Genomic DNA, 16,231 nt, shown 5'->3' with positions numbered 1-16,231 from the left:
TGAAAACTGTCCCAGGGGACGGTAGTTAGAGAGCTGCACGGGAACGGGGACGACAAGAATCCCGCGGGGATCCCGCGGGTTCCCCCTTCGGGTCACGGGGATCCTGTGCTGATGCCCCCTAGGGTCACGGGGATCCCCTGGGGATGCCCCTAGGGTCAAGGGATCCTGCGGGGTTCAATACAACTCGAACCGTGAGGCTCATCTTCTTTTTCCTCCCTGCACTGCCGCAGTACACATAGCCGACCGGAAGTCTTCCCCGATGTCGGCGCTGATGTCGGAGGGGGGCTTAAGCAAAGCCCTCCCTCCCTCCGACATCAGGAAAAACTTCCGGTCAGCTATGTGTGCTGGGGTAGTGCAGGCAGGAAATAGAAGACGAGCCTCGCGGCTCAAGCTCCATTTGGCTGAGAAAGTTGCTGGCACTTTGCTTGCAGATGAGGGCTGGGAGGCAAACGCGGAACACCAAAAGGGGGGAGGGAGTGCGTTTTTGGACACAAGGCATGAACTTGGAAAAGAGGATGGAAGAAGGGAGGGAAAGAGGTGCTGAGGTGGGGGAGGGAGTGCGTTTTGGACACAGGGCATGAACTTAGGAAAGAGGATGGAAGAAGGGAGGGAAAGAGATGTTGAGGTGGGGGGAGGGAGTGCGTTTTGGACATAAGACATGAACTTGGGAAAGAGGATGGAAGAATGGAGGGAAAGAGATGCTGAGGTGGGGGAGGGGGAGTGCGTTTTGGACACAAGGCATGAACATGGGAAAGAGGATGGAGGAAGGAAGGGAAAGAGATGCTGAGGTGGGGAAGGGAATGCATTTTTGGACGCAGAAGGCATGAACTTGGGAGAGAGGAAGAGAGGGAAAGAGATGCTGAGGTGGGGGAGGGAGTGCGTTTTGGACACAAGGCATGAACTTGGGAAAGAGGATGGAGGAAAGGAGGGAAAGAGATGCTGCGGTGGGGGAGGGAATGCATTTTTTGACGCAGAAGGCATGGACTTTGGGAGAGAGGAAGGGAGGGAAAAGAGATGCTGAGATGGGGGAGGGAGTGCGTTTTGGACACAAGGCATGAACTTGGGAAAGAGGATGGAGGAAAGGAGGGAAAGAGATGCTGCGGTGGGGGAGGGAATGCATTTTTTGACGCAGAAGGCATGGACTTGGGAGAGAGGAAGGGAGGGAAAGAGATGCTGAGGTGGGGGAGGGAATGCATTTTTGGACACAGAACGCATGAACTTGGGAGAGAGGAAGGGAGGGAAAGAGATGGTTGTGTACACAGGAATGGAAGAAAGGAGAATTTTTGGTCATAGGGAGGGAGTGAGGTAGATGAGAGGGAGAAATATTGTGGTGTAAAAGGGAACAGTGGGACAGATTGAAATGGAATGCAAGAGGGAGGAATGTTGGACATAGTGGTGAAGGGAATGGAGGGAGAGATGTGGCATGGTGCTGGAGAGGAGAAATGTTGGGCATGGGACTGGTGGGCAGGGGCGAAAGATGAGAAAGGGATAAATGCTGGACCATGGTACGAGGAACCAATGGACAGCAACAGAAGAATTTACAGAAGATGGTAAAGTGGAAAAAAGAAACTGGGACCAACTTTATGGAAAAATAAGTCTGCAGACAACGAAGGTAAAAAACGGAATTTATTGACTAAAATATGTTAGCTTTGGGAAATGTATATGGCAGATGTCTTTGTTTTGCGTTCAAAAGAAAAGGAAATGCATTTCTGGTTTTATTTCTACAGTGTTGAAGTACTTGTTGACCCTTGCTGTGACTGGTGGGGATCCCCAAGCACCGCCAGCAGAGGACCTCCTCTAGAGATGGCCAGAACTCCCCTCCACCAAGCGCAGCAGTCGCTGGCAGCATCCATGAGCCACTGAGGTGCCAGCATCTGTGACTCAGGAACGCTACTGCTGCCTGCCAAGCTTGGCAAAAGGGACCCCAGGCCAACTGCAAAGGAAGTCCTCAGCTGACAGTTTGTGGGTTCTCATCAGCTGAGTATTTATATTTACATTAGAGGTTCTGGTAGAAACCCATTTACAAAGTATGTATTCTTCCTAATTAATATTTCCAAATTAATAAAGTCTCTTTGCTTATTTGTAAATGGGTCTCTACCAGAGCCTTTAATTCAGTAGCATAATTAAATAAAATAACTATTTCTGAAGTTTATAGGGACGGGCGAGGACGGAGGGGATTCCTCACGGGGATGGGTGGGATTTCTGTCCCCGCGCAACTCTCTAACAGTAGTATAATCCAACCTTTATATTCCTTCCCTTTGCATGTGGAATTTCTATCCATATGGATTCCACACTAGGGGCTCCTTTTACAAAAGGTGCGTTAGGGCTTTAACGCGCTGAATTGCCATGTGCTTGACCTTAACGCCAGCATTGAGCTGGCGTTAGTTCTAGAAGCGTAGCGCGTGCTAAAATCCGGTGTGCGCTAAAAACGCTAGCGCACCTTAGTAAAAGGAGCCCTATGTCATGCAGAATGTTGATTTGATTTGATTCAATTCAATTCCCTCCAATTTGGTCCCACCTTGCGATATAATTTGTACCCAGGTAACCCAGTGTCCCATTGATTCTCCTCCTTCCACCAGGTCTCCAAGACGCCTATTATATCTACCTCATCATTCAGTGCTATATACTCTAACTCTCCTATTTTAATTTTTAGGCTTCTAACGGAGGAGACTGAGAGGGGACATGATCGAAACCTCCAAGATAATGAAGGGAATAGACTTAGTAGATAAGAACAGGTTGTTCACCCTTTCCAAGGTAGAGAGAACGAGAGGACACTCTCTGAAGTTGAAAGGGGATAGGTTCCGAACAAACGTAAGGAAGTTCTTCTTCTCCCAGAGAGTGGTAGAAAACTGGAACGCTCTTCCGGAGTCTGTCATAGGGGGAAACACCCTCCAGGGACTCAAGACAAAGTAGATAAAGACAGGTTGTTCACCCTCTCCAAGGTAGAGAGAACGAGAGGGAACTCTCTAAAGTTGAAAGAGGATAGATTCTGTACAAACGTAAGGAAGTTCTTCTTCACCCAGAGAGTGGTAGAAAACTGGAACGCTCTTATGGAGGCTGTTATAGGGGAAAACACCCTCCAGGGATTCAAATAGGGGAAAAACAACCCTCCAGGGATTCAAGACAAAGTAGATAAAGACAGGTTGTTCACCCTCTCCAAGGTAGGGAGAACGAGAGGGCACTCTCTAAAGTTGAAAGGGGATAGATTCTGTATGAACATAAGGAAGTTCTTCTTCACCCAGAGAGTGGTAGAAACTGGAACGCTCTTCCGGAGTCTGTTGTAGGGGAAAACACCCTCCAGGGATTCAAGACAAAGTTGGACAAGTTCCTGCTGAACCAGAACGTACGCAGGTAAGGCTAGTCTCAGTTAGGGCGCTGGTCTTTGACCGGAGGGGCCGCCGCGTGAGTGGACTCTGGGCACGATGGACCACTGGTCTGACTCAGCAGCGGCAATTCTTATGTTCTTATTCATATACGGACACTTCAAATTATGTTTTTTCCTTGTAACTACAGTCTGCTGAGAAGACAGGGAAAATTTACGTCTTTTACTCTGCTTTCCTCTGAAACCCTCCTGACTTTCTTTCACCATTATTGTAACCTCCCTACCGGGACTCCCTACATATCCTGTTTCAATAGTATCCTTCAAAGATACCTCACACCGAACCATATGCTCCTGGGCGACTGTCGGGTTTCCCTACCAACTCAGTTAAAAGCCGCTCTATCTCCTTTTAAACGTCAGTGCCAGCAGCTTATTTCCATCGCGGTTGAGGTGGAGTCCGTCCTTTCGGAAAAAGCTCCCCCCTTTCCCAGAAGTAGCCCAGTTCCTAACCAATCTTAATCCCTCATCCCTGCACCAATCGTCTCAACCATGCATTGAGACTTCGGAGCTCTGCCTGCCTCTAGGGTGCTGCGTGTGGTACTGGGAGAATTTCTCAAAATGCTACCCTATAAATATTTATTATTTTGTCCTCCAAAGGGAGCTCAGAATGGGTTATAAATCAGGTACTCAAGTGTTTTTCCTGGTGGGCCTCACAATCTATCTAATGTAACTGGGGCAAAGGGGGGATTAAGGCCCAAATTCTGCAACCAGCGCCTATTTCAGAGGCGCCCAACTAGACGGGCGCCTATCAAAATTGACTAACAAGCCAAATTAAGCTTTTTAATCAGCACTGATTGAAACGTAGGCGCCTATCAAGAAACATAGAAACATAGAAGATGAGGGCAGAAAAGGGCTACAGCCCATCAAGTCTGCCCACTCTGCTTACCCACCCCCTGTCTATGCCCTAATGACCCAATTTCCTTATCTTGACCCTCGTAGGGATCCCACATGGGCATCCCATTTATTCTTAAAGTCTGGCACGCTGTCTGCCTCGATCACCTGCACTGGAAGCTTGTTCCAATGATCAACCACTCTCTCTGTGAAGAAATACTTTCTGGTGTCGCCATGAAATTTTCCGCCCCTGAGTTTGAGCGGGTGCCCTCTTGTGGCCGAGGGTCCCTTGAGAAAGAAAATATCATCTTCCACTTCGACACGTCCCGTGAGGTACTTTAATGTTTCGATCATGTCTCCCCTCTTCCTACGTTCCTCGAGAGTGTAGAGCTGCAATTTGTTTAGCCTCTCTTCGTATGAGAGACCCTTGAGCCCCGAGATCATCCTGGTGGCCGTCCGCTGAACCGATTCAATTCTGCGCACATCTTTACTGTAATGTGGCCTCCAGAATTGCACACAGTACTCCAGATGAGGTCTCACCATGGCCCTGTACAACGGCATTATGACTTCAGGCTTTCGGCGCGATTCTGTAACAAGGTGCCTCTAAAAATTTAGGCGGCCTTTAAAAAAAGTTATGTGTGGGCGTGGCTACGCGTTAGTCGCCTTGTTGCAGAATCACTGCTCTTAAGCGTGCTTAAGCGCTCAGTTAGTCGCCTAAACTTTTCGTTGTGCCTAGAGCCAGCCTATTTCTTGGGCGCCTCCAAATCGGTACCGCTCAGGTTGATTCACTAAACAGCGCCCAATTTTACTTGAATCGCGCTGAACAGGGCCTAAGTAGGCGTCTAACTTTTGGGCGCTTCTTTTAGGATTTGCACTTAAGTGACTTGGCCAGGGTGAATTATTTGGAGTCGCATAACATAAATTCATAGCAGTGTTCAAAGAGAGCAATATTTCCGGTTCATAGATGAAAGCGCACGGGACAATCGTGCGCCGACAAACCCGCTAAGACAGATGCGGGCAGGACGTCAGCATGCCGGATTAAAAGATAAGTTTAAATACTCCCAGGGGGGGGGGTTTTGGGGGGAACCTCCCCCAGTTTACTTAGTACAGTTGCGGCTGCCATTGGGGGTTTTAGTGAAAAATTACAGTTTCCTTTGTAAGTGGGGGGGGGGGATTCCCCCCCCAAGGCAGCAGCAACTGTTCTAAGTAAAGTGGGGGGGTTCACCCCCACACCCCTCCTCGGAGTGCTTTAAACTTACCTTTTAATCCAGCGTGCTGACGTCCTGCGCGCATTTGTCTTAGCGGGTTTGTCGGCGTGCGATTGTCTGGCGCGCTGTAGTCCTGTCACCATATTGGTTCATAGATGAAAGCGCGCCCATTTGTCCTTAGCGGGTTTGTTGGCGTAGCAATTGTCCGGCGCGCTGTAGTCCTGTCACCATATTGGTTCATAGATGAAAGCGCGCCCATTTGTCTTAGCGGGTTTGTTGGCGTGCGATTGTCCGGCGCGCTGTAGTCCCGTCACCATATTGGTTCATAGATGAAAGCGCACGCATTTGTCTTAGCGGGTTTGTCACCGTGCGATTGTCCAGCGCGCTGTAGTCCCGTCACCATATTGGTTCATAGATGAAAGCGCGCGCATTTGTCTTAGCGGGTTTGTCGGCGTGCGATTGTCCGGCGCGCTGTAGTCCCGTCACCATATTTGTTCATAGATGAAAGCGCGCGCATTTGTCTTAGCGGGTTTGTTGGCGTGCAATTGTCCGGCGCGCTGTAGTCCTGTCACCATATTGGTTCATAGATGAAAGCGCGCCCATTTGTCTTAGCGGGTTTGTCAGCGTGCGATTGTCCGGCACGCTATAGTCCCGTCACCATATTTCCTTTAGAGAGAAAGGCAGCCTGGAGTGGAATAGCATTCAACCTAATTCTATAAAAAAAAAGCACCAAAAAATGCACGCTCAGTTTTGGTCATGTGCCCCAAATTGTGCATGCAATTCATAACAAGACAATTGGCAATTTAACTAGCAATTATTGGTACTAATTAGAAGGCATAAGGGTTATGCATGTAAATTTAGGAGCGGTGGGTGTGGAAATGGGCGGGGCATGGGCAGATCAAGGGACGTTCCTTTCCATTACATAAGTTTGAAGTTCATTAAAATTTGATATCCCGCTTAAGAACATAAGAAGTGCCTCTGCTGGGTCAGACCAGGGGTCCATCATGCCCATCAGTCCACTCACCGCGGCGGGCCCACCAGGTCCAGGACCTGTTAGTAACCCTCTATCTATCCCCTCCTATCCCCTTTTCCTTCAGGAAATTGTCCAATCCCTTCTTAACCCCAATAACATACTCTGTCCTATCACGTCCTCTGGAAGCGCATTCCAGGTGTCCACCACCCTTTGGGTGAAGAAGAACTTCCTAGCGTTGGTTCAAAATCTGTCCCCTTTTAATTTTGCCGAATGCCCTCTCGTTCTTTCAGATTTTGAAAGTTTGAAGAATTTGTCCCTCTCCACTTTCTCTATGCCCTTCGTGATCTTGTAAGTCTCTATCATGTCCCCTCTAAGCCTCCGCTTCTCCAGGGAAAAGAGTCCCAGTTTACTCCAAACTTTCTCTCTCTCTCTTTCTCTATTTCTGTCTCTCTCCCTTTCTCTCTCTCTGTCTCCCTTTCTCTCTCTCTCTTCTCTCTGTCTCCCTTTCTCTCTCTCTTTTTGTCCCTACTCTACTCTCTCTATGCCCTTCGTGATCTTGTAAGTCTCTATCATGTCCCCTCTAAGCCTCCCGCTTCTCCAGGGAAAAGAGTCCCAGTTTCTCCAAACTTTCTCTCTCTCTCTCTCTATTTCTGTCTCTCTCCCTTTCTCTCTCTTCTTTTTGTCCCTCTCTACTCTCTCTATGCCCTCATGATCTTGTAAGTCTCTATCATGTCCCCTCTAAGCCTCCGCTTCTCCAGGGAAAAGAGTCCCAGTTTCTCCAAACTTTCTCTCTCTCTCTCTTTCTGTCTCTCTCCCTTTCTCTCTCTCTTTCTTTCTCTCCTCTCTCTCTCTCTCTTTCTCTCTCTCTTTCTGTCCCTCTCTACTCTTTCTATGCCCTTCATGATCTTGTAAGTCTCTATCATGTCCCCTCTAAGTCTCCTCTTCTCCAGGGAAAAGAGTCCCAGTTTCTCCAATCTTTCTCTCTCTCTCTCTCTTTCTGTCTCTCTCCCTTTCTCTCTCTCTTTCTTTCTCTCCCTCTGTCTCCCTTTCTCTCTCTCTTTCTGTCCCTCTCTACTCTCTCTATGCCCTTCATGATCTTGTAAGTCCTCTATCATGTCCCCTCTAAGCCTCCGCTTTTCCAGGGAAAAGAGTCCAATTTCTCCAGTCTTTCAGCGTATGAAAGGTTTTCCATACCTTTCATCAAACGTGTCGCTCTCTTCTGGACCCTCTCGAGTATCACCATATCCTTCTTTAGGTACGGCGACCAATATTGGACGCAGTACTCCAGATGCAGAGTACAAAGGTAAAAATAATTAAAATATAGGGGAACCACAAATCTCATAAACAGCCGGTAACTTATCATATGATAGGTAAGGGGGTGAAATACAATAGTGATAAGATAGTAAGACATTTATGGTAACTACAATAGGAAGGGTATGATTTCATCTGTTCAGTTAAAAGTTTATGGGAGTTTATAAGTCGAATGGATCTTTAAACAAAAACGTTTTTAGGTTTGATTTAAATCGATCCAGAGAAGATTCCTCCAGAAGAAGTGATGGAAGAGAGTTCCTTAATAAGGGGGCATTTATGGAGAAAATCGATTTACGTGTGATATCATACACGATTTGCGTAATGAGGGTATGACTAAAAGGTCTTGATTGTTTGAATCGCAATGCTCTGGATGAAATCTGGGAAATGAAAAGTTCTAACATAGTAACATAGTAGATGACGGCAGATAAAGACCCGAATGGTCCATCCAGTCTGCCCAACCTGATTCAATTCAATTTTTTTTTTTTCTTCTTAGCTCTTTCTGGGCAAGAATCCAAAGCTCTGCCTGGATTTAAATGACAGAATTAGGGCCTCCGTGCCTATATTTTGGCGCATAGAAAAAATGAGTTCTATAACACAAGTGTAATTATATTACTGATAAATAAAATGATAAAGTTTGAATTTAAATGGTGGGAAGACCTAGAGTGCAGGATCGGTAGTCAAATGAACGGGTGAACGTTCAATACTGCAATCCGTGCGTTACCACAACGTCACCATCATCCCGTCTTCCGTGTGAGATATAATTAGTGCACAACTTAATAAAGTGACAAAATTAAGACAGTGGAAATCATGACCTGTAAATGCTGCGCTAGGGCATAGGGCTCCTTTCATCAAGCTGCGCTAGCGGGGTTAATGCGCGCGGCGTTTCGTCACGCCTACGCCGGCCTAAAAAGTAACTCCTGCTCAAGGGAGGTGTTAGCGGCTAGCGTCGGCCGGCGGTTTAGCGCACGGTATTACTCGCGTTAAACCGCTAGCGTGGCTTGATAAAAGGAGCCCATAGTATAGAAAACACAAAACTGACTGCACAGTCCCGAAAAGGAGACCAAAACCTATCTCAAGAAGGGGTCAAAAGGCCCACGCCGCTCCCGGCCAGGTTTCAGGACAAAATCCAAGACACGTGGAAGCAACAGCTGCTTGAAAGAGGACTCGGCACAGGCTCAACTGAACTCAATTTCGGATAACATCCTTCTTCAGGAACCTACAGCAATCCTTTCAAAAAGCAAAAACGCTGAAATGTCAACTTATCGGCCTCTTTTAGAAAGCCGCGCGAGCGGCCCCGAAGCCCATAGAGATTTAAAGGGCTTCGGGGCTGTTGCTGCGCGGCTTTGTAAAAGAGACCGTATGTGCAACAGCGTATGAAAAAACGGCATTTGCCTAGACGATCCTGCACTCAGGTCTTCCCACCATTTAAATTTAAACTTTATATTTTTATTTATCAGTTCCTGTCGGTGCTATAGAACTCATTTTTTCTTTGCTCTTACATCTCGGGTTTTGTTAACTCTGATATATTTTGGCGCGGGCATGTTTTCATTGGTGCAAGTGGACTTGCCTAAATTTAGTCGTGGTTCTATAAACCAAGCCTAACTTTAAGTGTTGCTTATAGAATAGTGATTTTTTTTTTTTTTCAGCATCGTTTTTTGGGGTGCCACGGATAGAAATTACTCCTTAATGGTTCGAGCAGTGGGCTGAGATCCAGGGAAGCCAAGGTTCAAGTTTCACTGTTGGTCTTTTTGACCCTGAGTAAGTTGTTTTAACCCTCCATTACAAAGCTAGATTATAAACCCTCCGGAGACAGGAGAGTGCCTAGTCTAACTTGTGTGTATGCTAAAATACAAGTCGGATTCAGTATTTCCCCTTCCCCCCCCCCAAAATGCTGGCTGCAGTCACTTACTCCAGTCTGTGAGCGGCTTCCCAAGAACAACCGCACCCCCTCTCCTGCTCCGTCCCCCCAAATATGCTGGGCAAACAAAGCACTTTTACTAGATCCTTTAACTTGCGATGGAGGCTTGGTTCCCCCTGTCCTTCTTTTTCACGGACTGTTCGGCTTCCCACAGTTTCCACCGCACTCCCCCAGTGGGCTAATTACCAGACAAAGAAAAGGCACCGAGGCACTAGACACTGCATTTAGCTGTGGGGATCTGCAGGGCACTGTTACGGATGGCACAGATGTGTGGCACACAGTAATATAATGGAACAATTATGGAGTGTAAAAGACACTGTCTTATTATATTTATGACTATGTGAATGTTTGGCTAGGCTTTTGCAGCAAGTGAATGTAGAAATTGCTCTGGGTCCACAAATGCGTTTCTGTAGCCTATTTGTGTCTCTAAGTTTATGCAAAGCGTGCAGCCACAGAGATGGTGTGTTTGCACGTAGGCAATGTATGTTAAAAAAGTGCATTGTGCACTTGTATTTCCAAATCATGCGTAGGTGTGTGAAAAAAAAATGCATCCCGTGTGTTGCCATGAGGTGAGCAGTAAGGGTGGGTTGAAGAAAGGAAGTTACCTCTATGTAACTTCTTTGGCCGACACTGGTTCACTTTCTTATTGCTCTGGGTGAAACTTGACATCTGCTCAGCTGCCGGGGACCACAGCAGATGTGTGTGCCATCTTGAAGGGTTGGCAACGTTTCTGAGTGTGGAACGCATGGTGGCACACCTGCCCGGATTTGGAAGGCACAGGCAGCCAGGCGTACGACTTCCACCTTGCATGGGCAGATGGCACAATGCCCTTCAGTCTTCGGGGGGGGGGGGGGGGGGGGAGGGTTTATTCCTCCCTGCATCTCGTGTGCTCTAACGGAAGCAAAATCCTGGCAACTCAACCGAAAATGGTCACGCGGGGAACCAGAGCGCAGGTGAAGGCAATCTGGCATGCCTACCTGATACTTGACTAGGTTGTTCCAGTCATAAAGACTCGTTTCTATTACTATATTTGCTAGTTCTCGCATCACGTACGAACAGTAAAAGCAGTTTACAATAGAGAGTTGCATGGGGACAGAAATCCCAGCCATTCCCCCCAGGATCCTCTCCGTCCCTACCCGTCCCCGTCAGGATCCTCTCTGTCCCCACCGTCGCCACAAGGATCCTCTAAGTCCCCACCCATCCCTGCCAGGATCCTCTCCGTCCCCGCCCGTCCCCGCCAGGATCCTCTCCGTCCCCACCCATCCCCGTCAGGATCCTCTCCGTCCCCACCCATCCCCGCAAGGAATTACCTCCATCCCCGCCCATCCCCATTAAAAGCAGTAATTACTTCTGACAGGATCACGAATTCCACAATTTCTTTTATGTTTGCACTGCTGTTTTCCTTGTGGAATCTCTTTGGTGGAACCCTTTTTTTGTTTTCTGTTCAGGTAATTAACTTATAAACCCCCTCTTTTACTAAGGCTGACGTGTCCATTATATTATATGGACGAACCCTGCTTCCAAAGCCTTCCATCCCCGTGGGAGTCCCGTGGGTAAGGGGGGATTGCCGCGATCCCTGTTCCCGTGCAGACCTCTAGTTTACAATTCAGAGCAAAATTCAGGAACGACGAAAGCAATGAAGTCCAATATCGATAAAGCAGAGAGAGAAATGAGTCGAAAGAGACTCGGGAAAAGGGTCAGACGACATCCAACGTGACCTGGGCGCGTCTGCTCCTGAGACCACCTAAGTTCCACAGAAAATAGAGGGTGTTTTGGACCGGCGTTGAACTTTCCAAGGGAGAACTCTGAGCGGAGTGAAAGGAGCGAGATGTTCCAGAGAAGTGCGGCAATAAAGAAGGTGCCTGCCTCATGGAGTCAAGCTACGCACGAGAGGGGAAAAGGTTCACCAGAAGACTCACACTGAAAGCGCAAAGATGAATACGGAGAAGAAGCGGGGAAGAAAGGCAGAGCAGAGTTCCTGCGTTCAGGGGCTTCATCAATCAGAAGAAGGACTTCTTCCTGGAAGCTCAACATCTTTCTGCTGCCTGTGATCTTCCCTTATGTGTTGTTCTACGAGAGACCAAAGAGACCTGACCTCCCATTAGAAAAAGAAGGCACAGACCTGCTTTATCCAGTACTAGGGTTACTAGATCTCCAAGAAAACCTGACTGCCTGGGTGCCCGGGCGGACTATCCAAAATGCAGCAGTCCATCTGGGTTTTGGAAAGCCCCGACCTCCAGCTGTGTTTGGAGGGCCTTTGAGCCTGCGCAGATGATGTCATGCTCAGAGACTCTCCGGACGCAGCCCGGAGGTCGGAGAAGAAAGATGAGGCTTTGTGGGGGAGGGGCTGGGGTGTAATGGGGCGGGGCTGAAGGCAGAACAGGGCGAGGCTGGAGGCGGGACAGGACAGGAGCACGTGTCCAGGTTTCTATGTCGAAAAATCTGGTAACCCTATCCAGTACTAGCAGCGTCTTACATACCTCAAGTCCTTTCCCCAGGTGACATGCTGTTCTTGCCTTTGAAACAGGTGTTGGTGTTTGACTGTTGTCTCCCTCTGCATGTGAGTAAAAATATATTGGCCTAGGAACTTTCCTTTGGTTGTACTGTATCTATATAAGAACTGCCGCTGCTGGGTCAGACCGATGGTCCATCGTGCCCAGCAGTCCACTCACGCGGCAGCTCCCTGGTCAAAGACCAGTGCCCCAACTGAGACCAGCCCTACCTGCGTACGTTCTGATTTAGCACGAACCTGTCCAACTTTGTCTTGAATCCCTGGAGGGTGTTTTCCCCTATGACAGATTCCGGAAGAGCCTTCCAGTTTTCCACCACTCTCTGGGTGAAGAAGAACTTCCTTACATTTGTATGGAATCTATCCCCTTTCAACTTTAGAGAGTGGTCTCTCGTTCTCCCTACCTTGGAGAGGGTGAACAACCTGTCCTTATCTACTAAGTCTATCCCCTTCAGTACCTTGAATGTTTCGATCATGTCCCCTCTCAATCTCCTCTGTTCGAGGGAGAAGAGGCCCAGTTTCTCTAATCTTTCGCAGTATGGCAACTCCTCCATCTTAGTCGCTCTTCTCTGGACCCTTTCGAGTAGTACCGTGTCCTTCTTCATGTACGGAGTCCAGTGCTGGATGCAGTACTCCAGGTGAGGGCGCACCATAGCCCGGTACAACGGCATGATAACCTTTTCCGATCTGTTCGTGATCCCCTTCTTAATCATTCCTAGCATTCTGTTCGTCCTTTTCACCGCCGCCGCTAATTGCACGGATGGCTTCATCGACTTGTCGATCAGAACTCCCAAATCCCTTTCCTGGGAGGTCTCTCCAAGTACCGCCCCGGACATCCTGTATTCGTGCATGAGATTTTTGTTACCGACATGCATCACTTTACACTTATCCACGTTGAACCTCATCTGCCATGTACTCATATGTTTCACACAATAGTTGGTTTTAGATATAAACCTTATTGGTTTTGTAAGTTTCATTACCTCTTATTAGTTAACTTAATCTTGATTATTATTATTTATAGTCCATACTAATTTAGGGTTTTATGTGTTATTAATAATTATACTGCCCCTGAAGCAGCTCTCGGGCGAAACAAGGCCATATCAGACACCTATTATATGTGACCTCTACAATAAAGAATTTTAACTGACTACCAATTTGTCTCTTTCATCTGTCATTCTTGTAAGTAAAACTACGCACATTGTGGAATAATGCATGTCATTTTATCAGGAGGCCAAGAGAGGCATTTCCAGTTCAAGGGTAGGTCAGGGAAGGCGAGTATTCCGGTGGTTTTTAATAATGAAAACAATGCGCCTACCATCGCCTTTGGAAAGCACCAGTGCCGTTGTGTTTTTGCTTCGATTGGTCTGCCAAAAAACCACCATGCGGGGTTTGGGTGTCCACTCAGGCCTGGATTGGAAGCCATCCCTTAAATGCAAAGGTTTTTGTTTGTTTTTTCACTCAGAGAATAGTTAAGCTCTGGAACGCAGAGGATGTGGTAAGAGCGGATAGCATAGCTGGTTTTAAGAAATGTTTGGACAAGTTCCTGGAGGAAAAGTCCATAGTCTGTTATTGAGAAAGACATGGGGGAAGCCACTGCTTGCCCTGGATCGGTAGCATGGAATGTTGCTACTCTTTGGGATTCTAGAATCTTGTTACTCTCTGGTATTCCGGAATCTTGCTATTCTTTGAGATTCTGCATGGAATGTTGCCACTCTTTGGGATTCTAGAATCTTGTTACTCTCTGGTATTCCGGAATCTTGCTATTCTTTGAGATTCTGCATGGAATGTTGCCACTCTTTGGGATTCTAGAATCTTGTTACTCTCTGGTATTCCGGAATCTTGCTATTCTTTGAGATTCTGCATGGAATATTGCCACTCTTTGGGATTCTAGAATCTTGTTACTCTCTGGTATTCCGGAATCTTGCTATTCTTTGAGATTCTGCATGGAATGTTGCCACTCTTTGGGATTCTAGAATCTTGTTACTCTCTGGTATTCCGGAATCTTGCTATTCTTTGAGATTCTGCATGGAATGTTGCCCCTCTTTGGGATTCTAGAATCTTGTTACTCTCTGGTATTCCGGAATCTTGCTATTCTTTGAGATTCTGCATGGAATATTGCCACTCTTTGGGATTCTAGAATCTTGTTACTCTCTGGTATTCCGGAATCTTGCTATTCTTTGAGATTCTGCATGGAATGTTGCCACTCTTTGGGATTCTAGAATCTTGTTACTCTCTGGTATTCCGGAATCTTGCTATTCTTTGAGATTCTGCATGGAATGTTGCCACTCTTTGGGATTCTAGAATCTTGTTACTCTCTGGTATTCCGGAATCTTGCTATTCTTTGAGATTCTGCATGGAATGTTGCTACTCTTTGGGATTCTAGAATCTTGTTACTCTCTGGTATTCCAGAATCTTGCTACTCTCTGAGATTCTGGAATGTTGCTATTCTTTGGGTTTTGGCCAGGTACTAGTGATCTGGGTTGGCCACCATGAGGACGGGCTATTGGGCTAGATGGACCATTGGTCTGACCCAGTAAGCCTATCCTCATGATCTTATGTTCTTATGTACACTTTCGGAGTGGTACCACTGCGCTCTGCATCGCACCGAGAAACACAGAAGGGCATGAAAAGCACCAGAGCCCGCTGCCAGCTTGACTGTGCCAATCACTTCTCTCTCTGTTACTATTTCTGTTTGTTTTGCCTGCGTCTCCCCAGTTTAATGACTCGCTTCCTTTCCGTGTGAGACTTGATGCCGTGTGTTTGTTTATTTGGTGACAGAAGGCATCCTCAAAGGGAAAATGCATCCCCCTTCGGTCCCCTTCACCACACATACACATAAGTGAGCACACTCTTAACACAGACCCTGCCTAATGCCGCGTGGCAGTAATAGTCATTTGATTATGAGACACAAGCAAATAGAGGGGCTACAGAGCATCGTGCCCTCAGGTTACTGATTTCATGGAAGCCAGCCAGTTGGCAGAGGCTCTACCGCCAGGGAGCACGAGCAAGGGAGAAGGGGGAGGGGATTGCTGGTGTGCTCCAGCAGCTCCAAATGAGCTTTAAAGAGACAGAAGACTTTTTGCATGCAGCCAGAAGGCTTGGCCTTCCTTTCAGCCTTCTGGGGTGGCAGTGCCCAGGCCCTTCACGTCTAGCACTGGCTGCTTTGAAAGAAGCTGTCGGGGAAAGTTTGGCTCCGTAACGAAACGGTGGCGTGAGCAAATCATGGGTGAGGTACAGCAGCTTTGCAATCTAAGAACTAGGGGAGCTGGGCAGGTCACTTAACCCTCCATCGCCCCAAGGACAAAATAAGGACCTGCATCTAGAGCTGCCAGATATTCAGAGTTTCGAGGCCATGTCCGGGACTCCGGACGGCTTTTCAAAACCTGGCACTTTGTCCGGGTTTTGAAAAGCTTTCCTCCACATCGCGTCGGGCAGGTGAGCGTCCGTGCATGCGTAGATGCCACACGATGACATCACACGCACACATGTGCGTGATGTCATCATGTCGCATCTGTTCATGCGCAGATGTCCTCCTTCTTGACGAGAGCAGGGGGGCAGGATTGGGGGTGAGACTGGGGCGTGAGGGGGCAGGGATGAGTGTAACTAGGTGGGCCTTTGGGACGGGTCTAGGGGTACGGATTTTCCAAACGGAAAGTCTGGGAACCCTACCCTGTATACAATATGTAAACTGCTGTAGTGGTACCACAGAAAAGTGGTATGTCAAATCCCCCCTTCTGTTCTTGAAGTACTTAGGTAACGAATCTGTACAATTTCTCCCATCAATCTGATCCCTTAAACCAGGGATCTCAAAGTCCCTCCTCGAAGGCCGCAATCCAGTCGGGTTTTCAGGATTTCCCCAATGAGTATGCATTGAAAGCAGTGCATGCAAATAGATCTCATGCATATTCATTGGGGAAATCCTGAAAACCCGACTGGATTACGGCCCTCGAGGAGGGCCTTAAACTGCCTTAAACTGTTAGCCACTAATCTCTAACTATATATGTTCCACTCAATTTGTTATTATTGTTATTATTATTATTATTTTCACAAAAGCAAGGTGAAAGAGCCTTGACGGTTGGGATTGAAACACAGTGACAAGAAG

The sequence above is a fragment of the Geotrypetes seraphini genome, chromosome 8, assembly GCF_902459505.1.
Source record: "Geotrypetes seraphini chromosome 8, aGeoSer1.1, whole genome shotgun sequence".
NCBI classification, from domain to species: domain Eukaryota; kingdom Metazoa; phylum Chordata; class Amphibia; order Gymnophiona; family Dermophiidae; genus Geotrypetes; species Geotrypetes seraphini.
The sequence above is the reverse complement of the archived record's forward strand: the minus strand, read 5'-3'. Positions refer to the sequence as shown.